The following is a 26124-nucleotide window of genomic DNA, read 5'->3' as shown; positions in this document are numbered from 1 at the left end:
ACGTCGTTGACTGTGATCGGGTTCTTCGCCAGCAGCATCTGAAAAGCGTCATCATCAATCCCTTTCATTATGTGCTTGATTTTGTCAGTTTCCGTCATGGCAGCGTTCACGCGTGTGCACAGGTCGACAACGTCTTCGATATAGCTGGTGAACGTTTCACCTGTCTCTTGTACGCGTGTGCGCAAACGCTGCTCGGCTCGGAGTTTTCGGACGGCGGGTCGGTCGAATACTGCCGTAATTGACGTTTTGAACAGCGGCCATGTTCTGACGTCTCCCTCGTGGTTCTTGAACCAAAGACTGGCCACGACCGCGAGATAGAACGACACGCGTGTCAACTTGTCCGCGTCCGTCCATTTGTTTAGAGCGCTCACCCGTTCAAAGGTCGACAGCCAATCTTCAACGTCGTTGTCGTCTGTTCCGCTGAAGATTGGAGGCTCTCGCTGCGGAACAGTGCCAGGACAGGTGGCAGGTGGCGATGGAAGCATCTGCTGGTTGGCGTCCGGCATAGCGGAAGGTAGCCGCCGAGAACGGAGATCCAGGATGGTAGGGGGACGGTAGAGGGAACGTTACCCAGCACGGCTCCACCAAATATAAAGGCGATTTATTGAGTGTGTAGCTGGTCGCTGGTCGCGCAATGCACCGAGAGCAGTTCGCTAGCTCAAGCCTCTGCTGCACACTCGATGATGCTGCCTCTGCGCCAGAGTACTTCCTCTTCGTTACAATATATGTATATATATATATATATATATATATATATATATATATATATATATAAAGAGGAACGGCGTTGTCGTAACTGTGGCCGGGGTGCTATCTGGACTTCCGCCATTTTCTGTCAAATTTGACGTAGGCGTGACGTGTACACAATGATGACGCAAACGCATGAAATGCTTGCGAAACGTGACGTGAAGGGGACATAAGATGCAAAGAAACGCTGCAATTAAATAGTATTTTGTATTCTGAAATTGTTAATGCAACAACAAAAAATAAAAGAAAAGTGAAGCGTTTAGTTTTAAAGTTGTGAAGCAGACGATATCGTCTGCAATTTAGCGCCATATTTAGAGATGAGCGACAAAGCCATAGTAACTTTTTTAGCCAATAAGCGAGCCAGCCAAGCCAGCGTCGACATTGCCGACATCGTTATTTCGCTGGTTGTTTTGTGTAGGTGTTCTGTGGTTATGTCGGCAGATCGCCGAACAGTGGGCCGCGATGTTGCACTTTTTTACCGATCGTCCCCGTATGGGGAGGGTGGTTTGCGACTTACTACCGGAGGTACGACGGGAGCCGTGACAGACGATGACAGAGCGCCTTACCGCCTGGGCCCCAGCAGCAGGCCGCCGCCGGAGTGGCGGTGGCTATGGCGAACTAAAGTGGCTGCAGCTCGAGCTCGAGGCGCGGAATGACGGTGCAGTCAGGTAAGCTTGCGTTTCACTCGGGTGGTGTTGACGTTTCAGCTATGCACATGTCTATTGCAGGAGAACAGGCGGAGGGCCGTTCGATTTGGCGACGCACGTTTCGGTGGACGACGCCCGCATCGTTACAAGTATGCGCGTCGACCCCGTCTTGGGCTGCGGTGGCCCTTCGTTCCCAGGGCCCGCGGCGTCCAGAAGCGCTGCCGATAGTATAGAGTAAGGAGCTGCACAGCATTGCAAGTATTAATAATGCCCCTTCTGTTCCTTCTGTCTTTTTGTTGCGGTGGCTGTTCCGCGTCTAGTTTATCTTAAGTAATGTGCCAACTAGCCCAACAGCCAGCTGAGTTATTTATAACGTCTCCGATGCGCGAAGTATCTTCCTGAACTGTCGTGATCATTAAGATGGGTGCTATATGTTTTGCTGAAAATGCGTAAGGACTACTGTAAGTAAAAGTTAAATCTTGTAAATATACATAAGCAGAAGCAATAAGAGTTAAGTTTCAGGACCTCACGTTACGCGCGATCAGTTGAATCTGAAAGATAAAGTCTAGGCGAATCTCAATCCACAGAAGTGATGCATCTCCGAAGGTGTTAACTGTGGAAGGTACTTCCACGTTGCTTACAACATACGGATAAGAAGTGCATAATGGCCACAGATAAAGAAGAGGAATTGTAGTATTTCATGCAGTTGATGTTACATTGGACTGGCAGCACTAAGAAGTGCACAAACTGCATTCAAAGAGATGTCTTTTATGCAGATGTGCTGGTTTCAAAAACTGGCTGGTACAATATTAGAGGCATTCTTTGTTGTTGTTGGCAGCAGTGAATGATAAGACAATGATGTAAGCAATGAGACAACTTGACTCCTTTTTATTATTGCAAGGATGATGAATTGACTCACAATGATGAATTGACAGAAGAAGATCAATTGACTCACAATACATTCTGAAATATCATGTATTACTCTTGCATGTAAACTTTTATAGTCCACCAGAGAAACCAGGACAGAAAGTAGCTACACAGTGCTGTGCCCACGTTGCCCCTTTCGGTACTGGTTCGTTTTGTGCCTATAAGCGTTTACATAGATTACCAACCACAGCAAGCTTGTGCACTTGCATGTACGAGTGGCTACTACATGAATAGAGCTTTTGTACACACCTGCCAGACTCGTACAGTCATCACACGGGTTCGCATTGTGAATAAAGTGCTGAAAACAATGCTCTGGAATGGCATTCAATGTTGCATGCAGTGCTGCAAAATAACACAGGCTGTTTACAGAGTCACTATGGTCTCAACAAACTAGTCCTGCTATGATTTGCGGCAGAAGCTGAGCATGCTTTTGCCTAACTGCTTGGTACAATTAGCATGCTCTCAAGGACGAACACAATGAGCTTTTGTCAGAATACATTCCTGCAAGAACACAAGTACAGGGGATAGGTATAGGATCGAACACAATGCAAGTGGCTACTTTGTCATGGGAAACAGCAAGAGCTTCTTGTGTTTCACGTTTCTGTGCACATCTCGCAGGAATGTAAACCCTATTACATCGAGTCGTGCCCAGCTGTGAACCACTACAGAGCGTGATCCTGCCTTTGCCTACCCGCCTGGTCCATGTCCACTGCAGCCGTATCGTCGCTATTGTTGTTGTAAAGGTCCGCATATTCTCATTCGAGTTCTTCAGTGCAAGGGATGTCGTCTGGCTCAGGCAGCTGCTGCCAAACACCGAGGTTGTGAAGCACGACACAAACTGCGATGATCTTCGACGTGAAGAGTGGGCCATAGTACAGTGTTCTGTACCTCTGCAAGCACCGAAAGTGGGCCTTGAGGACTCCAGTGCACAGTTATACGACGCACCGCAGTGAAGAGTGGGTGTGGTGGAATCGGGCAGCAGAGGATTCTGCAGGATGTGCTCCAGGGATGGGGTTAAGCAGCCAAGGTTGAAGCGAGTATGCACTATCACCTGTGGAGGACAGTGCTCCAATTAGCATAATATGAATGTATACATGAATATTTACTATTCCTTTCTCACTTCTTTTAACTTATTCGAAGACATCGTGTCACTGATATGCACTGCTTTCCTTTTTTTTACAGCTAGACATATTGACAGAATTGCTTGTCTGGTTAGGTTACATAATTACGGCTTTTGAAATGCTCCAACGAAAAAATGGCTTTATCAAGTCAATTCCTTCGTCAGGAGGAATGACAACGAAGCTACTGAACTGCAACCTTTAACTTCTTTCATAGAGAAGAAGGGGCGAGTGACAGAAGGCGCACCTTCTTTGGTGGTAAGGGTGTTGTGCTTTCTTTTGATTGCATGGGACTGATGTGCGGCTGCAGACGGTCAGCGCACTCAAGGCTTGGTTTCCCTTAGTATTTTTTTTGTGCTTAGGCCGTCAATGAAAAGTGACAGCAGGTTTCTATTTGCAACCGTTTGAGTTGTTTTTAGTGCTTTTTATGAACCATGACTGAAATACCTTTGAGTTGTCAGTTCACTTATTTTATTGCTATATAGCACAATGGCTGTGCTTGCTTATTTGTATTTTTTATGCAAGTTGTCCTTTCTACACATAATTGTATTATGAATGTACAACATCTATGGCAGTTGTATTTGATGTATTCTTTTTTTTAACATAGCCTCAGAGTGTAGCATTTTCTGTATCATCGTATGCTTACTATTTATTATTTCACCACTTTATAATAAAGGATCATACAATGTCTTCATGAAAAGTTTATTTCATGCTTGACCTTTCTATTGCACTAGTAGTCTTTCCCATGACCATAGAAAGACAAGCTGCAATTATACACTGAGAGCAAGTCGGATTATTGTGTGCCGCCTCGGGTCTCAGTATGACTTGTTTTCTCAAATGTGTGCATGAGAGAATTTTCATTCAAGGGAACACTGAGTGCCACTAAAGTAGATAGTGTTCGACCAAGGTAGCTGCCAGTAATAACTACGGGGCAGAAATTTGGACAAAGAGACTTGAGTAGTTAAGAACCATGCAGCGTGTAATAAAATTACCATGAATAATGTTTTGCTACACTAAGACACCACACAAGCATTCTCACGCTTGCATACCAAGCAGCTATTCACCAACCTGGCCACGGCGTCCACTGCCCAGTCCTGGCTCACGGTGGATGTCTTCCACATAAAGGCGTCGTGCACGGGCCCCGAGTGCGAGGGCAGTCACCGGCAGGGTTGGTCACATACCTGCAGAGTGTTGTTTGCGTTGGAAGGAAGTCGGCAACAGCAATACAACCAGCTACATGCAGAACAACTGTAACTGTGTGGTCCAACGCACTTATTTCTCTCGAGTTGCTTTCGGAGCGCAGCTTCGACAGCTGGTATCTTTCATTTCATATGTGGCAGTTACTGGCATGTCTGCATATCACTGTTTATGAAATTAGAGCGCAATCAGCACGTTTGATTTCCTTTCATGCATTATTTTTCTTAAAAGCTGCCACGATCAAATATGAAGCTCGATGAACTTTTTATGGTGTCAAGTCACCCCTGCCAAAACTAAATAGTGACGGAAACTCCGTTTACCGCGACTACTGCGTTCTTTTCTATCACTGCAGTTGGAGCCACGGCAAATGTCGTTAAAATACTGGAGAGTGGCGAAAAGCTGTCTTTCACGTTCGTCCTTTGCATTCTACTAACAGCATGCGCGAGATTGAATAAGATGAAATTTGTTCTCACCACCATGACGCTGAGGGCGTAAAAGTTCTTGCGGCAAAAGTAAGCAGCCTCTGTTGCCATCGTCCTTTTCATACGGCGCACTTATGCACACGAACGTGTCGTCGACCACCTCAACGCAGCCTTCAAATCTTGCATCTATGTGGACAAAGCCTTCCTTTTGGCAGGGAGGGCGATCCACTCATTGCCGAGGCGCTCGGACGATCGCTTCCATGACAGCATGAATCGTGAGACCCACACTGGACTAGCTCGTCGCCACGTCCTCGTTGTTCGCGATCGCGTCGTGGTAACTGCCGGTGGCGAACAAGCGAAGGGCGCAAAGTACTTGTAGCTCAAACAAAAACAACAACCAACGGTCGGGGCTGTTCTCGTGTCCGTACGCCGCCTCTCCAGGTCCTGGCGAAGCTCCCCGCACAGCCATCGCACAGTGTCCTTCGTCAGCCGGCACCGCAGTTGAAACAACTTGATCGGTCATCACAAAATCATCGCGGTACTCGCGGAATTCTTTCTTCCCGCAGCTCCAGCCACTACACAACAAAGGGCAGCGCCATTTTTCTTCGCTTATCTAGCGTTCTCTTGCGGCGAGAACCGCAACTTCGAACAAGCCAAATTAAACAATAACCTTTTATTTTAACAAGCAAGCTTCATGTACAACACTTTATAATATTACTAACCGAAAACATGCTTGTAAAGTAACTCACGGAATGACATCTACACATACGTATGTGAGGCTGCATATCGAACAAGCAACTCAATTTACAACAATATGGCGGCCAATTTTGGGCACTTCATCGTTCTCACATTTAAGCTGCAAATTTGGCAGGATGCAACGTCACGCAACGTCAAATTGACGCTACAAAAAGTGAGGTCCTGTGACGCAATGGGCGCCATCAGTGCAATGTCCAATCGTGTTGCAGACATGGCGGCTCTTCGACAAGCGAGCAGTAGTTTCGATAAACCGCAAGTTGACCGTAGGCACAGCTCAGTACCATATTTCGGTTTCGTTGTTCCACCCAAACCTTTATTTCTACATGACAGAGTACGGCGAAGCGTTACTTCGAAAAAATTAACTATTTTTTGGCACGTTACGTCATCGCGGATTCCTGTGTCGTAACGCCATTGCAGCGCCACAATGGGAACGACCTCGCGTGACCAATCAAATCATCAACATGGCGGAATTTGACAACATGGCGGAATTTGACAATGTCCAGAATAGCACCCCGGGATTGGAGTAACGGCAGCCAGAGTAACGAGATAACTGTTTATTAGTACATGCTATGCAGTCGCCGTAATGGCAGTGATGGCCGCGCCGATCTGCCGTTCTTCCCGCCAATGCGTCCGCTTCACTTCGTTGCCGCTCGGGGCGCCGCTATCGGTGGCGCCCACGACAGGCGTTACGCGAAGAAAACGTACTGCATATTGCTCCTAGTACACTGGAGTAGGCACTGCTATTTTTTCGTTAATGAGCTTTAATTAAATACTCATATTATATTTGTACCTCGACAAGTACTCACCTAATTGTCAAAATGTCAATAAGGCGTATGTAGGCATGTTCAAAGGACATTTAACTGCGCAATTTTTAAAAACGTACTAATTACGTGCTCATTTTTTTCCGGCTGATAAAGCCAGCGAAATATGAAAAATAACACGTGAATACGCTCCGACCCGCAAAGGAAACCAGTGCCATCAAATAAGCTTACTGCAAGCAACCGCTTTGCCTGTTGTCCGTTGCGAGAGACACCGTTCCGCATTTTGGCAAGGGTGCAGTACGGGCGCCAACGATATGCGTGCAATTTCGCTGGGATTCGTTCCGTTCGATAGTACGCCGCAATCACCCATATCTCACGGCCGACTGTTCTCATTGATAACGCAGCAGGTGTTCTGATTACGGCCTGACTCTGTAAAAGGTCTTAGGCCGGGGAGTGGCAGATAGGGCGATGCGTTTTTTTTTTCTTTCTGCATTGTTTCCTTGATACCGTTTACCTCGTAGGAAGCCTGCTTGAGGGCGCTGGTTCCCGACGCGCGCAATAGTCTAGTCACGTGTCACTTTTCATATTTCGCGTACTTTTTGATCAATCGGGAAAAAATTAGCGCGCAATTAGCACGTTGTTCAATGTAGCGCAGTATAGATGGCCTTTGAACATGCCTACATACGCCTCATTGACATTTTCACAATTAGGTGGGTACTTGTCGAGTTACAAATATAGTTACGACTAATTAATTAAACCTCATTAACGAGAAAATAGCAGTGAATACTCCAGTGTACTAGGAACAATATGCAGTAGGTTTGCTTCGCGTAACGCCGTTCCGCTTTCTTTAAATCGTGCTGCGTGATAGCTGGGACACGCTGTATATATATATATATATATACGACGGACATACTGAGCGACGCCAGCCCCCCCCCCCCCCCCCCCCTCCACTCGCGAGCGAGTTCGTACGCCACTGGTGACTTTCCGGAGACGGGAACACAAGAGCGACCAATAACCGATAAACAAGCACCAGTGTCTATCAAAGCGTCCACGTATAAACCTTCTACTAAAAGAGATACCATATTATATGGACGCACTGGAGGAATTTGTCTTGTCGTTCAATGCATCTTTTCCTCCAAAAGCAGCATAGGTCGGTTTTCCGGGCGATGGTCGGTGAACTGCGAAACAGGTCGCAGTGGTGACGTAGAGCGGCGAAAGGGCGACGGTGAGCGGCGTCTAGTGGGGCGGCAAGTTGGTGCCGTCTCGGATGTTGCCGTTGGGGATGGAGAGCGACGTGGCGGCGTAGCGTAAGGACGGCGTTGAAACCTAGCCCCGGCGGCACCATCATCCCGTTAGTAGGCGTCGAATCCACGGCGCTCGTCCTGCTGACGCTTACGACAAAAGCGTGCAATGTGGCCACGATACCCGCAGTAATAGCACACCGGACGAGGCGATCGCCATGTTGGGTGAAAGGGCTGGCTAGGCGCACTGGGTGTCATCGAAGCCAGGTGGACTGGCGTCGAGTGTGCAGACATCGATTGCACGACGCCTGGTGAACCAGCGACGACCTGTGCGTACGTTGGCTGGATTCGAGGGGTCAGAGAGTCCACATACGCTGGAGCGGCCATGGACGCCAATTCCTTGATCACGTCGCGCAAAAGAGTGCTGGAGGCGTGAGGTGGACTCGAGGTCGCTGATAGGCCTAGAGATTGCAGCCCTTCCCGTATAATCGCGCGGATCATAGCACGCAACGAGGGATCGGCGGTGGCGGTGTTGTCAGGGCTGTCCGGCGGCAAACGCTGGGACTCGAGTTCGTCTGCAATAGAGCGAATTTGGGCATGTTGGTGCAGCATAGTGAAAACACACAGCGCGAAACACCGACGGGGACACAGAAAGGAAACACACACAGCGCTGACTTACAACAGTTTATTAGATGAATTTCCTTAGCATATATGCAGAAAACAGCCATACCAAAGCGCATGTCAAAACAGATACGCTCCCTATCAGCTTGGTAAACCCGATCGAAGAAATGCTAACTGTTTATTTGATAACATGACTGACGGTGAACTGACACATTCATCACCCAACCTATGAATCATCTCAGCTTCGATAATCTCACGCACAAGCTTCTTACTATGTTTGCTTACGACATCAGCTTCATTAAAAATTGGCGAACACGTGCAGTCCTTACAGTGCAAAGCAGAAGACCCCCCTGACCTTTCGTTACATTGCTAGCATGCTAGTTCTAGTTGCTAGTTCGTCGAGGCGTTGGCATGTGGCAACAACGTCGGCGACTGTGGTCGGGTTCTGTATGGCCAACGCATTGAAGGCGATAGTGCCAATGCCTTTCAGTAGATGGCGAACCCTCTCCGATTCGGTCATGGAGGTGTTGAAACGGCGGCAAAGAGCAAGCACATCCTCAATGTATGAGGTGTAGGATTCGCCAAGTTGTTGCTTGCGAGCGTCCAAGGTCTTCTTTGCGAGGGCAGAACGAACTGCCGGAGTACCGAAAATGTGGTGAAGCTGTTGCTTGAAATGGGTCTAGTACGGGAAATCAATTTCGCGATTGAAATACTATGTTTTCGCTACGTGCGTGAGATAGAAAGAAACACGGCGAAGCTTGGCCGGATTATCCTAGTTTGTTGTACTCACTCGGCCGTAGTGGTCTAACCAATCCTCCACAGCTTCACCTCGAAGTCCGGCGAACATGGGGGGGTCACGCTGGTGGCCACTGATAATCCAGGGTGGATAGGCCGCGGTAGTCGGGGCCGTGGAGGTAGATGCGTGGAGGTAGGTGCGCCGGTTGGCTCGTCCTGAGGCATGGTACCGGACACCTGGTACAGACGGCGACCTCAGCGGAGCGCCAGGAGGTAGAGCAGGTTGGGAGAGGCAGGAAGATCGATGAGCAGCCTCCACCACTTGTGACGCGACGGTTAACGCGACCTTTATTAGGCCCCGAAGGCACGGTGAAGCGACCACACCCGAGGCACAGATCACAATCAAGCTGCAGATGAAGATGACGAACACCCATGATGACAGTTAAGATCTGTCCAGGCTGGTAGGAGGCTAGGCGTTTCCCGCTACTAGGGATGCCTCTTCCTTATCGTCCGGAGACACCTTGCAACCAGGGAGGCCAACTTCAAAAGAAAACTGTTTATTAGAAGCAAAAAGTCAAGATCAGATGGGATCAACATATATGACTGTCCAGCGGAGGCCGATGCCCGGCTCGCGCTCCCCTTCATTCACATCATACACACCCGTTTATAAACACTCGCGATGTGGGGCGGAACCATTGTTTAAACTCCTCACTCAATTTCGACCAATGAGTGCGTCATATCGTATGATAGAGAAAGAGGCGGGGCAACTTCAGTGTACACGCCCCCTTTCGAGCCCGCCTTCCACGACACATCGTTCAAGTAACACTGTGGGACACTTACAGCAGTGCCCCAGGGCTCTCCTGTTTACACTTGCGCACATTTCAGTGTAGTGTAGTTGGCCTGGCGCGGCGACATCACTCGCGAACACAACACTGGTTCGAATGTTGCCAACAATGAACAAGTTATCTCGCCCTTCGCCCCACGCAATGTCAACGCGGGACCTTTGCTCACTGTTGTCCTTTTGAAGTCATAGACCCGCGCCGCCGAAGAGTCCGCTTTGTCGGCATCCAGGCCCCATTCAGACAATGAAGCTGCCGGCACCGGGCTACTGCATGTGGCATGCCTACACGCGACGAGACGACCGCTGTACAGCTGGTCTGGCGCGGCGACATCGCTCGCAACACACACAAATTGGTCCGAGGATCGCCAACAATGCATAAGCAACTTCGTCTTCCGCGCCGCGCAATCCATGGCCCGTGTCTCTTATCTCCCTCGAAGCCGCAAACGGCGCACGCCGTCGGGGAGGCTCTTTGTCCACTCTCGTGCCCCTCCAGATGACACGGCGGAACGGCCGCGCGTCTTTGAAACTAATGGTTCTTTTACCGCAAAGCAGCAAACTATCGGACCAACTGAACAGTTGCGCGGTGTCGGCTGTGACTAATCCTCTAACAATCGGAACACGTGTTCTGCACACTGCCCGAGGGCTCACTCGAGCCAACGTTCGGCTTGACGACTTGACTAAAGTGCGTTGGCGGGCTAGTTGGTTGTTCATGCTTAGTTTCCACAGCGCGACTGGACGCGGACGGAGAAGGAACACGCAAACACACACACAGCGCTGACTTTCAACTGGAATGTTTATTTTTCATATGCACGTGACGCTTATATAGACACACGCGAGCAGGTGCACACAAAACAAGAAACAAAAGCAGGACCCAAACGCGCATGTTCTGCCGCAATCACAACCAGTTGCCACCAACCTAGAGTGACGCATCCAGATATCTCTTTTCCTTATCTGTTAGAGACAAGGATGGCATGCTGACACATTATCATTCATTTTATCAATTTCATACGCTTCAATAATTTCTCTAGTCAATCGATCTCTTGCCTGTTGAGAATACTAGTTTTATCAAAATGGAAAACAGCCACATCTTTGGCAGTGAATGGCAAGGTGTCCGGAAATAACTTTCGTGACATTGTACTTATGTTCGCGCAACCTTTGATTCACACACCGGCGTCTGGCCGGTGTGTGAATCAAAGGTTGCGCGAACATAAGTACAATGTCACGAAAGTTATTTCCGGACACCTTGCCATTCACTGCCAAAGATGTGGCTGTTTTCCAATTTTGATAAACTAGTATTCTCAACAGGGCAAGAGATCGATTGACTAGAGAAATTATTGAAGCGTATGAAATTGATAAAATGAATGATACATGTGTCAGCATGCCATCCTTGTCTCTAACAGATAAGGAAAAGAGATATCTGGATGCGTCACTCTAGGTTGGTGGCAACTGGTTGTGATTGCGGCAGAACATGCGCGTTTGGGTCCTGCTTTTGTTTCTTGTTTTGTGTGCACCTGCTCGCGTGTGTCTATAAAGTCACGTGCATATGAAAAATAACATTCCAGTTGAAAGTCAGCGCTGTGTGTGTGTTTGCGTGTTCCTTCTCCGTCCGCGTCCAGTCGCGCTGTGGAAACTAAGCTTGACGAACTTGACTATGACCATGTACCAGGAGGGTAGATGTGTCTAATAAATGCCCACACTACCAAGTTTGAGCAAATTTTGTTGAGGCAATGGCGCCAAAATACGATAGATACACTTTGAAATCCGTGACATGACGCGTGGAGATTTTGGCGCGAAATTTAAAAATGAAACTTTGAACTTGATTCTCACCTATGATGGTAGTTGTTTCCATCCATCCATTAACGACATCATAGTTCTCAAAGTACAATTTATCAATCTAAACCGTTTCATTGTTTCTCTTTAGTGTCCCTTTAAAGACTTTCGAAAAGTCTAGTTAAATTAAGTCAGTTCGGAAGAGCCAATCAAGGTTTAAATTGAGGTTCGTAGTGAATTCAAACAGTTTACTTTCACATGATTGTCGGAAACCATGCTAATTACTGAAAAGAAAAGAGATCTTAGAGAAGAACATTGTAAAACACGTTGTAAAAGGCCATTGCGGTGCAGCAGTGAGAGTAGTACGTTAAACGAGCTTCTCGCCTAAATTTCCTGCACGTAACTTAGCTACGCACATTCGCCTTGGCGAGGGCAATACCGTGGTTGACGGGTCGCTGAACCTGGGGCGTTTTGGGAGGAATTTCGAAACATATTTTGTTCATTCGTTTTTTCATGCTTACAGCCACGCGCAGTTGAATGTAATTCCAGCGAGTGGTGTAATTCGTTACTTCAAGAAGTGTAGCATGACTATTGAGTAATTAGGTAATTCATTACGTTTTAATTATAATTTAGTAGAAGACTCGCAATAAGCTGTTCAAACACTTCCACTCGGTTTAAGCGTAATATGCAAAAACGTAACATATCATTTAAATTTCACGCGACAGCGAATCATAACGCGTGCCTGAAAGGTATTATGAAAATGGTCTGTTAAGCAACCTGCCGAATGAGTGTACTAATGTGACGTCTAGCCGCGCAGGCAAACCCGATCACTCGGTGAGCTTACACTTTGCATAGTCCGTGAAATGAAGGACGCAAGCACAAGTGAGCAAGCGCACTGAGCGGCGTCTCGCTCCTTTCAGATAACGCGAGCTTTAGGCACGCGGTCATCCGGGGCAAACACAGGCGACTAGCCACCTCCACCGTTAGGACCGCCGCCGCAGGCTACGTAAGAGATACGACGAGCGCGCGCAGCCTTTTGCAACCTTTGCAGTGCCGAGAACGAGCCCAAGCCGGGCTGTAGTGGTCTGACGATAGATCAACCCACAACCCGTAAGGGCACAGCGTCGTCGTGGGCGAGAAGGGAGCGGAAAGGAGGTGCCACCTGCTCGAGATATGAGAACCGACCGCAAAGCCAGGCTACTCCGTTAGAAGAACCGGGTGTGGGAATCGAACCCGGTACCTATCGCATCGGAGGCTCCGACCACTTGACCACCGCTGCGGTGGCCGTGCTGCCCAGTGGAGAGACGCGTGCATTGCCCTCCCCTGCAGGAAGAAGGCGCGTTCTTCTGCATCAATTTCACAGCCTGCCCCACGCGGGCGTCGCTAAAGGTACAATTTCGTGTGGTGTGTATCGTTACCTCAATAAAACAATGCTCAGCAATGAGCGCAATTTCGGCGTACAAAGTATTGTCCCCTAAGTTTCTGGGAAGTTTTCACCGAAAATGCGGTCAGTCTCAGGTGTTGCGTGCCAAAACCATGCACAATGTGAGACTCCGCATTAATTTTTCCGAATACTTCGCCCCTCGCTCCCATCTTTACGTGGCTTGGAATAGAACCCGCGTCCGCGAGATTAACTGAGCAACACTTTAGCCGCTAAGCCGCCACCGCCAGTACGTTTACAAGTAATGGGCCTCTACATCCCACCCTGTGTGGGTTTCGACAAGTGCAAACGAACAGAAATTGTGTTCTTCGCAGGTGTTCCGGCTTCCAGCACAGGCTTGCCACTGCACGTAGTGAAAGCGCCCGATCAAGTGAACGAGTCGAGCCAAGCGCGCCACAACGCTCTACTTGGCATGCCGCAGCGTCACGACAACTTGAAGGAAGGCCTGGCCGAGGTGGAACTGCCATCGCGAGCTTGGCACGGCGATCAGGTCGACGACACCTGTAAGCAGATCTCTTTACATCATGTAATTCATTTTGAAGCATACCAACTACACAGGATACCAAACCAGTTATGTTCTGAGCGTGAAGAGAGGACCGGGTCGATGCGGACGACGCTTGCGTACCATGCAACATCTCGAAAATGTCCGACAACCACTATGGTTCAATAAAACTCACGGTACAATGCTATGAATCACGCCGCCATTTACAAGGGGAACACTGCGCATTTGTGTGGACCACTCGATCTACGCAGTCAACATGGAAATTTCCACATGGGAAGCAAGGCACGAAAGGTGCCAGAGTCATTGGCCAATACTGTCGTCGCCTTCGTCACTCTCGCCCGATAGGCTACATAGAAAGTGAAAAAGACTGGACACTGAACGCTAAGCGGAGACGGCAAAACGTATCCCCCACAGCCTGGCAAGCTTTTAATTCCGAATTACACTTGGCGCGCAAAAATAAAGACAAAGAAGAAAGAGATAGGCTCCCTGTTCATTTTAAATCCTAAGTGTTCAATTTTATGAGCTAGGTTTTGAACGATTGTCCCGAACTGTTGTGACTGTCACGATAATTTCTGCGTATCCAGCGTTCATCCTTACACCACGCTCATGAGCGAGCCCGTTAGTTTCTCGAATGCATTTTGAAGCATCGTCTATTATAAAGCCTGTTAAGTGTGTCGCAACGTCGTCTATACTCTAAAAATTCTTTTAAATCCACTTATTCGTCGTTTCTGGAGCTCTTTCAGGTTACTGACCACTTATTTGTTTTAAACAACGACGTAGTCGCTTTCTTAGCGGTTCGATGTACGGCATAGTGGTGCTATACACTACGTTAAGCGCAACTCCAGCGCTTGTTAGCAGCGATGTTGCTTAAGCGGGCCGTAATCTGTATAATAACCTAGTTACACGGGCACGCTAACCTCAGCTCCCTTAAACCGTAGTTACGTGCAGTTACACGCGAAACCTAACCAAGGCTGACCGCTAACCACAGTCACTACGAACTGAGGTGGCCAACCTCAGTTAACGTTAAAAATTGGACAAAATGGCGGCCTCCATGTCGGGCATGCGAGACTCGACACCCGCAGAAATGCGTGAGAAAAGGACTCGGGCACGTGTCCGCTGGCCTGTGCCAACCACTTTGTTTAATAGGTTATGGGTGGATAACCTGACGCTCCAACACTCGCAATGCACGCATCTATGACTCCATTGCCAGTGCGCTGAACGTGCAAGCAGCTGTGCCAGTGAAGTATCGTGCACTGCAAGGCAGGCGCGGCGAAAAATGGAGCACCTGAACGTGTACTGCAGGTACGTGTGAACGTTTTTCTTCTAACCGAGAAGCGAGTACACTGCGGTACAGTGTACTCGCTTACTCTTCGTTCTCGTGCGTAAATATTGGCGCGCGCGTGCGGCTGCCCTGAGCGGGCGTGCAGTCGGGGTGTCATCGCAGGAGTTAAGGAATTGAACCGTTTTTCACGCAAGAGGACGCCGTTAGGGATTAGGTGGGTAGGGATTGTTGGGCGAACAGCGTCAGTATATCACACTGATATCAGTCCTAGTCTAGTTATTTCATCGGCGCTTCCATCAAAGCAGACAAATCGTTTGCACGTGTGATCTTCTTCGGCAAACGCGCGAGATGGTCGACCCCTTCTACATCACTCGAAACAGGCCAGTTGTGTTCTTGTGCTTCGTCGTTAGATTGTAGCACATTTCCTGAGGCGCCTATGCCATCGCGCGCCAGGTGTTGGATGTCATCGTCGCAGGTAAACTGCAAGAAAGGTGTGCACGCTCGCACTACGTTGTTATTCAACAGCGTGGAATGAAGTGGTTGCGGACAGCGTTGACTAGATTGATGCTGACAACATGCTTGCTTGGTGCCTTTTCCGCGACTTGTGGGGGAAAAAATATCGCGATGGAAACTTAGTGGAAGGGCGTTGAGCCAAAATATTCGCCAAGTGAAGCCTCGCTTTTGCATTGCTGTGAATGGGTTTTCACCTTAGCGCTAAAAACAAAAAACGAGGTAGTGACCAACAATGCAGCTAACATATCACTTTGTTATCCATCTCTTAAGTCTGTTTCACATGACAGCGATTTTGCTCCAAGAGCGGAGCGGCTGCCGTCGCGGGAGCCCAAAAACAGATTTTAAAAGCGACCAGTGGACGCTCGTAACGCCGGCGATCGAGATCGCCAGAGTTGGAAAAATACACTCGCGGCATAGCGTCTGCCCAAGGTCACCCAATGGGAGAGCAGTGACGTGGGGAGCACGTGATTGCAGGGGCGGAGTCGAGGAGCGGGCGCGTGCGCCAAGAGGAACTCGGTTTCCTAGCAGACGACATTCGCTGAACGAGCTGGCAGTGTAGAAACGCCGTTCTTTTCCTTTTGTTGTTGTCTACGGCGCTTCCATCAAAGCAGACAAATCGTTTGCACGTGTGATCTTCTTTTGTATCGTTATCGAATCGTGGCACCAACACGGGTCCGTACAGGAGGACCCTACGGCACTGCGCACTTGTTGGTCGCAGGGCATGTTTCAGTTTTAAATGCGAATGCATTTCTTAGTCGGGCTATGTAAGGCATCCGGCGTTGTCCGCGCGCCTCTCCGCTCTCACTCCCTCTCCCATAGCAACAGCTGCGGGCGCGCGCGCTTATCCTCGCCCCTAGCAACCGGAGCGGGTGGAGTAGCGGAGAGTGGGTGGAGAGGAGGAGCGCGCTCTGGCGTGTGAGGGCGCTCGCATCGTGGTAGCTCGGCGGAGCTCCCGCGTGTGTGGAGAGAGTGTAGGAGAGGGTAGGTGCAGTGCTTCGCCGCTCCTTCTCTCGCCGTTTGCTCTCTCTCCTCCCTGCGCCACCGCCTCAATGCAGTGCGTTTGTAGCGTTTGTGCTGCATTGGCACAGCCTGAAAACAGCGCGTTCTAAACGCGTTTGTGCTGCATTGAAGGTGGTGGCAACATCCCTGCGGTGATTACGAACGCACGTAGGAAGCGTTCGTTGAAAGAGGCGCTCAAAAGGGAGACATTTGAGCGCGTTGATGTGTCCAGCTTTACGCCATTAAAATTACTACGCCGTGTACTCTCGGCGAAGAAATGCATTCGCATTTCCTCACGATTCCCTTCGGGGAGGTGGGGGCATTTTTTTACTACTCCGCCCATCACGTTCGAATAGTTTACTCTTTTCTTTTTTTTTTCAATGGTCACGTACCTCGAAGACGACAAATGCGAGCCCCCCAGACGACGACATTGTGGGTTTGCAATGGTTGCCGGCCCAGACGGCGCACCAACGCCTTGCGGCATTCGAGAGCAAAAGCCACCGAAAGCACTGTGAAAACTTAAAACCACAAAAACCAATTCTTTCTTTTGCTTTTCCATGGCAAAGTGTATCAGCGTGCAAGAAGACTTGCGTGGTAAAAAAGAAAACTGGGACAGAAATAAACGTGACTACTGAAGTTGTTTAATTGCACTCTGATACACTGCACATTTTCGTCATTCAAGGTTTAGGCGCGCGAAAATCAAGCACCGAGGTAGAAGGCTGGTGAAACTCGCAACGCAAGCGCACCAAAACAAGCGAACTCTGAGAAAGGAAACCCGCGGGTAATGGGCGCTTTCCACAACCATCACTGCGCCGCGCAGAAGCGGTGCATGTGAAAGGAAGCCGCGTCCGAGCGTCCTGTCGCCGCTCAATCGCCGCGGGCCCCGCCCCTCAGTCGCTCGCATGTGAAACAGGCTTTACGGGTAGTCACAGAACAAAATAGCGAGTACGAAATACCCAACATGCAAGCCTTTATTTAGTAGGCATGTAATGGCATTACAAATCATGATGTAACTCATTCTTACATTTGTTGCGGCTTGTATGCATCTGTGTATTGTGGCTGGATGATGTCGTCGCGTAGCATTTTGTCGACTTGTTTCTTAACGGCCTCCCGTTCCCGCGTCGAAACCCGGTAGGGACTCTGACGGAGTGGTCGAGCATTTTCTTCCGTTATGGTACGGTCTTTAGCAAGGGGCGTTTGCCGGACCCGCGATGACGACGAGAAACAGTCAGATCCGATGCCTCCAGAAGGCATCGGAGCTGTTGCTGTTGGCGAGCGGGAAGCTTGGGTTTACGTCGAAGAATGGCTCAGGAATTGCGGTTGTCGTTATAGCTTCTTCAGAATCTGAGAAGGCAAACGTATCGTTGACAGCCAAGATTTCTTCGATGTACGCAATCGTTGTGCCCTGCTCAGGTGTCTGTGTTCTTGGCTGAAGTTCGTTAGCATCACGCTTCCTTTTCCTTCGTGCAACCGAGCAATGCCCCTTGCGACGCAAATGTCACGGTCTAGCAGCAAACGCTGATCGCTCTCGATGACACGTTCGATGCATTCAGCCGTTTCGTTGCCGACTGGAATTATGATACTGGATCTAGGAGGAATGGTGCCTTGATCCTCGAGCACGTTCAGGGCATGTTGACATGGGTTCGTATCCGGCGGTGTCGTTTTGTCCGACGATAGAGTTATCGACTTGGTTCGTAGGTCGATGACGGCGCCGTGATGATTTAAGAAATCCATGCCAAGTATGGCATCCCTCGAGCAATGTTGCAAGATTACGAAGCTCGCAGCATAAGTGCGATTATCGATGGTGACTCCCGCTGTGCAGACTCCGGACGGCGTTATTAGATGGCCTCCAGCGGTCCGGATCTCGGGGCCTTCCCAAGCAGTCCTAACTTTCTTCAACTTTGCGGCGAACGACCCACTCATGACCGAATAGTCGGCTCCGGTATGAACGAGAGCGGGGACGTTATGGCCGTCGATCAGAACGTCGAGGTCACCAGTTCGTCGTCTTGCGTTGCGGTTAGGTCGTGGCGTCGGATCACGGCTGCGACGGTTTGTTCCGCTGCTTCCATGTCGCGTCGTCAGACCTCCGGTGCGCGAGGTTTCGTCGTCAGGAGTCTGTCTGGTTCGCGTCGTGTTCTGAAGGTTTCACCGCGGCGTCATCGTCGTGTGGCGGAGGACCTTCGGTAGATCGTCGTACAGCAACCGCACCTCCATCGGTTGCTACCCTTAGTTTTCCGGATATGGGCTTGCGGAACGGCCCCCGTTAGGGCCGCTGTACTGCTGTCGTCGCTGAGGGAACCGGTAGCGTCCAGGCGACGGCGAACGCCAGGTACGTCGAGGTGCCCAATCAGTGGTGACCAAGTAGTCGGCAATGTGTGCGTGGCAGCTCACCACGCTACGGAGGCGGTGCGTTGAAGGCGAAGCCACGTAGGCCCATCTGACGATACTGGCAGCGGCGGTATCTGTGGCCGGCTTCCCCGCAGTGATAGCAGAGCGGTCGGTTGTCAGGGGCACGCCAAACGTCGGTCTTCCTTGGCGCGTAGCGCAGGGCATAGCGCTGGGCGACAGGAGGACGGTAGGGCGTCGGTGGTGGTGGCGGCGGCGGCTCGGCGTCTTGACGTGGACGAGGTGCGGGGGCGTTGCGTCGGGCTGCAGCAGCGTAGCTCATTGCTTGTGGCTCAGGCTGCGCTGGTTCAGGTGCTCCCAGAAATTGCTGGATTTCCTGGCGTACGACGTCGACGATCGGGTCCACTTGAGGCTGGGAGGAGGGCAACAAGTGACGCAGCTCCTCCTGCACGAGAGCTCTGATGGTGTCACGCAGGTCATCAGATTGCAGCGCGTGAAGCTCCCGTAGGTCGTCGTAGGAATGCGGCGGTTGTACTGCCTCGTACGCATTTTCAGCGTCTTCTCGATCGCTGTTGCTTCCGTCAGGAATTCCTGGACGGTCTTGGGGGGGGGGGGGGGTTACGCATCAGCCCAGCGAAGAGTTCTTGCTTGACTCCTCGCATGAGGAAGCGGGCTTTCTTCTCCTCGAGCATGTCGGGGTCAGCGTGGCGGAACAGTCGGTTGATTTCTTCGGTGAAGATGACCCCGTTTTCGTTCGGATGTTGCGCCCGTGTCTCCATCAAGGCCGCGGCCCTTTTTTTGGACGACGCTCGTGAACGTCGCCAAAAAATTGCCGCGAGAGAGGTCCCAGGTACGGAGTGCGGACTCCCGATTCTCGTACCAGGTCCTTGCTGCGTCTTCCAAGTAAAAGTACACGTGGCGCAGGTTGTCGTCGGAGTTCCAATCGTTAAATGTCGAGACCCTTTCAAACGTCTCCAGCCACGTCTCGGGGTCTTCACATGGTGAACCACGGAATGTCGGCGGCTCCCTGGGCGGCTGCATCACTATCGCCGCAGGGGACACTGCGGCCGTCATTGTGCTTGTTGTCTTCGTAGCCGTGGCTCCAGCCTTGTCCGGTAGGGGTCCATATGGGGGGTAGTCCTTTCAGTCTGCGGCTGGCTCGACTGTCGCTGACGGTGTCAGTGTCTTCTTCGCGACGTGGGCTGGGTTCACGGCTTGGCGAAGGCGTCCGGTACATGAACAAGCAGCACCTCCACCAGATATCACGTGGTCGTGACGTCGACGAAGACAACAGCCGGCGTGTTCCAGATGAAACTCTTTATCTGGCCGAACTTTTGGCCGGGAAAAGAAAACTCAGACTACAGCAATACACGCTGTGCACTGATATCGGCGAACTGGGCGTCGGTCGTCGATAAAACTGAAAAGCGGTGAAGCGCGTCGGCATTTATACATGTGCCGTCGAATATTCTAGTGTTATCGCTTGTTGTCGCGCAAGTTCTAGAATAAGCTGGAGTGTACAAGTCTTGCGCGCATTCTTAACAAAACGATCTACAATAATCGCGTTGTTCTGCGCAGTAAGGAAAGACTGTTCTTAGACACTTGGTTATAATGCGAATATGTTTTGGTATCCCGGTCCTGATTAGCATGTCGACTGTCATGTGCATTGCGCCTGCGCGCGCCACTCGGCTGGGTATATATGTAGGAAGACGTTTCTGAATAAAGTTTAGTTGCGAGTAGCGCCTGTCCTGTACATCAGTGTTCCTTCTTAGTCCTTGTCGATTTTCGCGCTAGCCAATTTTGAAGATTATGAACCAACTAGCCCAACAACGTATACTCTTAAAATAATCGCGAAGCTTCTCGAACAATGAGGCGCGGTTCGCGCTGAGCGTTGCTGACAGTCTTTGTGGGTGAAAACCGAATACAGCAAAAGTGACAAGCAACGCACGTGGCAATATGTTTGTTTGCATGTACTTGATACAAAGAAATTAACTCAAGTGGTTTGTTTCTACGTCTAGCAAACAGGAACGGTGTGTTGAAATCATTTCAATGCAGCAAAGAGCTGTGCGTTATTGGTCAAGCTTCTTTTTTTCTAGAAACATGAGGCGATGTGGCACCACCACAGGTTCCAAAGGCGTGCAGTGGCCATTTTATTGGCAGCATCATGGTTTCCTGGAGGCACTGCGACTCAACGATGAGAGCCTCGTGGCAAAAACGTCGAGGTAATCTAAAGTTGCGCTGCACCATAAGCCTCGTTGCTATTAGTTTGCAATGCTCATTTAACCAATGTAGCTGTAGCGTTATTTTTTGTGGTGATGAATACGGTCTCGTCGTCATATGGTCCATTTATTATTGGTGTTGGTACATCATTGTCCAGTGTATTGCAGTTATGCAATTAAACAGATGGCATGGTTCTAACAGCTGTAGACTATAATACCTACAGTACAGTGTGTGAAAAATCATGATATAGTGAGAACTGGTTTTCATGAAGCCATGCCTTTGTGTTTCGAAATAACTTCCATGTAGTATGGTACGCATTTGGGCTGGTTGGTTCATGATTAACAGTAGAAAACAGCGCTAAAAGACTTGCGGGCGTTACTATATTGGTCAAACGGGGCGGTCCGCTAATGATCGCATGCGCGAGCATGCGAACAACGTTCGTAAACAAGCCAGAGATAGTCAACTGTCTCTTTACTTTAATGAATGTGGTTGCCAGCCATCTTTTAAAGATTCGATATACCTGTCAAAGTATCATGAAGAACGGGCGCGTGTCATTTCTGAAGCGTACCATATCTATAACGGCGGAGAGGCATGTGTCAGCCTCCCCTCGATCGCCCTCCTTCCGAAGGAGTTAAATTTTCTGTCCGATTGAGCATTTTTAGATGCGAAGCAGCTCTTTGACTAGCCTGTGTAACGCTGTCCCTCCGTCCGCACAAACGCGAGGCAACGCGCTTCCCTCGGCGCAGGTGTTGGAGCGGTGCCAAGTAGGTCACGCCGCAGCTGGGCGTTGACGTCACGCTCCCCTCGCACGCTTCCCTCGCAGGTGCGCGCGTACGTCACTCTCTCCCTCACCCGCCGGAGCTGCCGGCTCCAACGCCCGCTCACCTCCAGTGTCTGCGTTTCAAACAAACGTTTACACCAGTAAACGCTACACCGAGTTTCGCTTCAAACGAATCTTCCAGCGCTCACCGCAGCACCCGCGTTAGCGCCGTTCAACCAGTGACGCCACTCGTGCGCAACGCTGCTGCTTCGCATCCCATCAGGGTTCCCTTCGGGGAGATGGTCCAATTTTTTGGCCCCTGTGCAGGCTAATCATATTTTTTTTGCTTTCCTGTTGCTTGAGATTGTGGTGTAGTATATATATATATATATGCGGACTGGAAGAATAAAACACATTTGTTTGTTAGTCAGCGCCGTGGTTTGTGTCCTTTCTTCGCCCCGTCTTTTAAGCGCTGTTTTCCACTGTTAAACTTCCCTGTTTAATTTGAGTTGACGTGTATGTGCTATTGTATGGTGACCGAGTAGTTGTACGGATGATTAATAACGTCTGGGGTTCTGCGTGCCAAAATCACGCAATGATTGGGGCACGCAGTGGCGAGAGCTCTCAAAATTTCAATTACCTAGAGTTCTTTACGGGCACCTAAACAGCTGTGCGGATCGAATATACAAGGGGCAGAAAATTGCCATGCCTCTCTGTACTCACTTACGTTCCAGTAATATAGTTGGGCATTGTCGTTCAAAAACAGCCAGTTTATACAAACTCAATTAAGTTTCAAAGATGGTCATGCAACAATTAACAATAAAAAATCGGCAGATCCCACGCAATGTGGGAATCGATGTAATGCGAAGCAGCCCGCAAAGAGCTGCATACATCGTCTGTTTGTCATTGAGGCTACTGAAGTCATTCATGTCGTGACATCTAGTTCGCCATATATCGCGAGCATGCGAGCATATATCGCGAGCATACATGCATGCGTGTCCAATCTGGTATATGCCATGCTAATGAAACATATATTCTGCTACATATATACGATGCGTGACCTGCTATTTATGTTCGTCACGCACTCCTGTCATGCCATACCAATTTAGGTACATATCCAGTTAACAAAACGGCCGCGAGTGCACCATGAGCGTGGCGTCTAAAGCATACCCTACATGACATGCATGTCATGATTTGCGTGTTACCACCTCTTATTGATGTTCGTCACACGTCGCGAGACACCAATTTTAGTGTATATCAAGCTAGCGAAACGGCCGCCATCGCACCATGAGCATGGCACGTAAGTCATGCTGTACATGACATGAGTGTCATGATTTTCTTGTTAACTTCTGTTATTTGTGTTCGTCACATAGTCATGTCGCGCAATACCAATTTTGATGTCGATCAAGCTAGCGAAACGGCCACCAGCGCACCATAAGCGTGGCACGTAAGTCATGCTGTACATGACATGCGTGTCATGATTTTCTTGTTAACTCCTGTTATCTGTGTTCGTCACATAGTCATGTCGCGCAATACCAATTTTGATGTCGATCAAGCTAGTGAAACGGCCGCCAGCGCACCATGAGCGTGGCACGTAAGTCATGCTGTGCATGACTGCGTGTCATGATTTTCATGTTAACTCATGTTATTCGTGTTCGTTACACAGTCACGTCACGCAATTCGAATTTTGCCGTATATCAAGCAAGCGAAACGGCCGCCAGCGCACCATGAGCGTGGCACGTAAGTCATGCTGTGCATGACATGCGTGTCATGATTTTCATGTTAAAGGGGTCATGAAGCACCCCTTGGGCTTGTTGAAAAAATACAACCTGCAGAAAGCTGACACGGCTATGAACTGCTCTGCAAAATATTACAGTCGTGCGCGCCGCGTAAAGGCCACAAGCGGAGCGCGAAGTTGCCGTTTCCCCAGCGCCCTCTTTTCAAACAGAGGCCGGTTCTCACTCTCGTCGGTGGGCGGGGCGTACGCACGTTGACGTCGCGGAGACATAGCATGCTTAGTGGCCGATAGCCGGATGAGATGCGCTTCTTGCCACGGGGTGCCGCCACTTGCCCGCGCCGCACTCCTCAGCCTGCTAACTTTACACGGTAGCCGCACTCGCGTATGCATCACAGCGGGAGAGCGATCGCGTTTCATGACGCTCGCTGACGTAACTTCTTACCCCCGTGCCATCCCTCCCTGTTTAGCTTCCAGTGCGCTCGTCGGCACGAGAAAAGAGAAAGTGCTGAGAGCGTGCGCCAAACCCCCGTAACTTAGCTGATTCTAGACGATTTCGAGAAATTTTCGCGGCAATCGATTCGGGAGGCAGTAAACTCCGATACTAAGGTGATTAGATCATTACTTGGAAAAGTGGCTCATGACCCCTTTAACTCCTGTTATTCGTGTTCGTTACACAGTCACGTCGCGCAATACCAATTTTGGTTTATATCAAGCTAGTAAAACGGCCGCCAGCGCACCATGAGCGTGGCACGTAAGTCATGCTGTACATGACATGCGTTTCATGATTTTCTTGTTAACTCCTGTTATTTGTGTTCGTCACATAGTCATGTCGCGCAATACCAATTTTGATGTCGATCAAGCTAGCGAAACGGCCACCAGCGCACCGTGAGCGTGGCACGTAAGTCATGCTGTACATGACATGCGTGTCATGATTTTCTTGTGAACTGTTATTTGTGTTCGTCACATAGTCATGTCGCGCAATACCAATTTTGATGTCGATCAAGCTAGTGAAACGGCCGCCAGCGCACCATGAGCGTGGCACGTAAGTCATGCTGCATGGCATGCGTGTCATGATTTTCATGTTAACTCCTGTTATTCGTGTTCGTCACATAGTCATGTCGCGCAATACCAATTTTGATGTCGATCAAGCTAGCGAAACGGCCACCACGCACCGTGAGCGTGGCACGTAAGTCATGCTGTACATGACATGCGTTTCATGATTTTCTTGTTAACTCCTGTTATTTGTGTTCGTCACATAGTCATGTCACGCAATACCAATTTTGATGTCGATCAAGCTAGTGAAACGGCCACCAGCGCACCGTGAGCGTGGCACGTAAGTCATGCTGTACATGACATGCGTGTCATGATTTTCTTGTGAACTCCTGTTATTTGTGTTCGTCACATAGTCATGTCGCGCAATACCAATTTTGATGTCGATCAAGCTAGTGAAACGGCCGCCAGCGCACCATGAGCGTGGCACGTAAGTCATGCTGTACATGACATGCGTTTCATGATTTTCTTGTTAACTCCTGTTATTCGTGTTCGTCACATAGTCATGTCGCGCAATACCAATTTTGATGTCGATCAAGCTAGTGAAACGGCCACCAGCGCACCGTGAGCGTGGCACGTAAGTCATGCTGTACATGACATGCGTTTCATGATTTTCTTGTTAACTCCTGTTATTTGTGTTCGTCACATAGTCATGTCGCGCAATACCAATTTTGATGTCGATCAAGCTAGTGAAACGGCCGCCAGCGCACCATGAGCGTGGCACGTAAGTCATGCTGTACATGACATGCGTTTCATGATTTTCTTGTTAACTCCTGTTATTTCTGTTCGTCACATAGTCATGTCGCGCAATACCAATTTTGATGTCGATCAAGCTAGTGAAACGGCCACCAGCGCACCGTGAGCGTGGCACGTAAGTCATGCTGTACATGACATGCGTGTCATGATTTTCTTGTGAACTCCTGTTATTTGTGTTCGTCACATAGTCATGTCGCGCAATACCAATTTTGATGTCGATCAAGCTAGTGAAACGGCCGCCAGCGCACCATGAGCGTGGCACGTAAGTCATGCTGTACATGACATGCGCTTCATGATTTTCTTGTTAACTCCTGTTATTCGTGTTCGTCACATAGTCATGTCGCGCAATACCAATTTTGATGTCGATCAAGCTAGTGAAACGGCCACCAGCGCACCGTGAGCGTGGCACGTAAGTCATGCTGTACATGACATGCGTGTCATGATTTTCTTGTGAACTCCTGTTATTTGTGTTCGTCACATAGTCATGTCGCGCAATACCAATTTTGATGTCGATCAAGCTAGTGAAACGGCCGCCAGCGCACCATGAGCGTGGCACGTAAGTCATGCTGTACATGACATGCGTTTCATGATTTTCTTGTTAACTCCCGTTATTTGTGTTCGTCACATAGTCATGTCGCGCAATACCAATTTTGATGTCGATCAAGCTAGTGAAACGGCCGCCAGCGCACCATGAGCGTGGCAAGTAAGTCATGCTGTGCATGGCATGCGTGTCATGA

The 26124-nt window shown here is 49.5% G+C and overlaps 1 long non-coding RNA gene across 1 annotated transcript; it reads right to left on the bottom strand.

Annotated features, from left to right (window-relative positions):
* Window positions 1–2845: 2845 nt before the first annotated feature.
* On the bottom strand, window positions 2846–5298 carry LOC125756591 (uncharacterized). The gene is made up of 3 exons (XR_007414620.1): window positions 5205–5298; window positions 4508–4620; window positions 2846–3372 (listed from the first exon to the last, which is right to left on the bottom strand). It is a non-coding gene; the product is annotated as an uncharacterized LOC125756591 (long non-coding RNA).
* Window positions 5299–26124: the final 20826 nt, after the last annotated feature.

Source organism: Rhipicephalus sanguineus, unplaced genomic scaffold (assembly GCF_013339695.2).
Source record: "Rhipicephalus sanguineus isolate Rsan-2018 unplaced genomic scaffold, BIME_Rsan_1.4 Seq223, whole genome shotgun sequence".
NCBI classification, from domain to species: domain Eukaryota; kingdom Metazoa; phylum Arthropoda; class Arachnida; order Ixodida; family Ixodidae; genus Rhipicephalus; species Rhipicephalus sanguineus.
The sequence above is the reverse complement of the archived record's forward strand: the minus strand, read 5'-3'. Positions and strand labels throughout refer to the sequence as shown.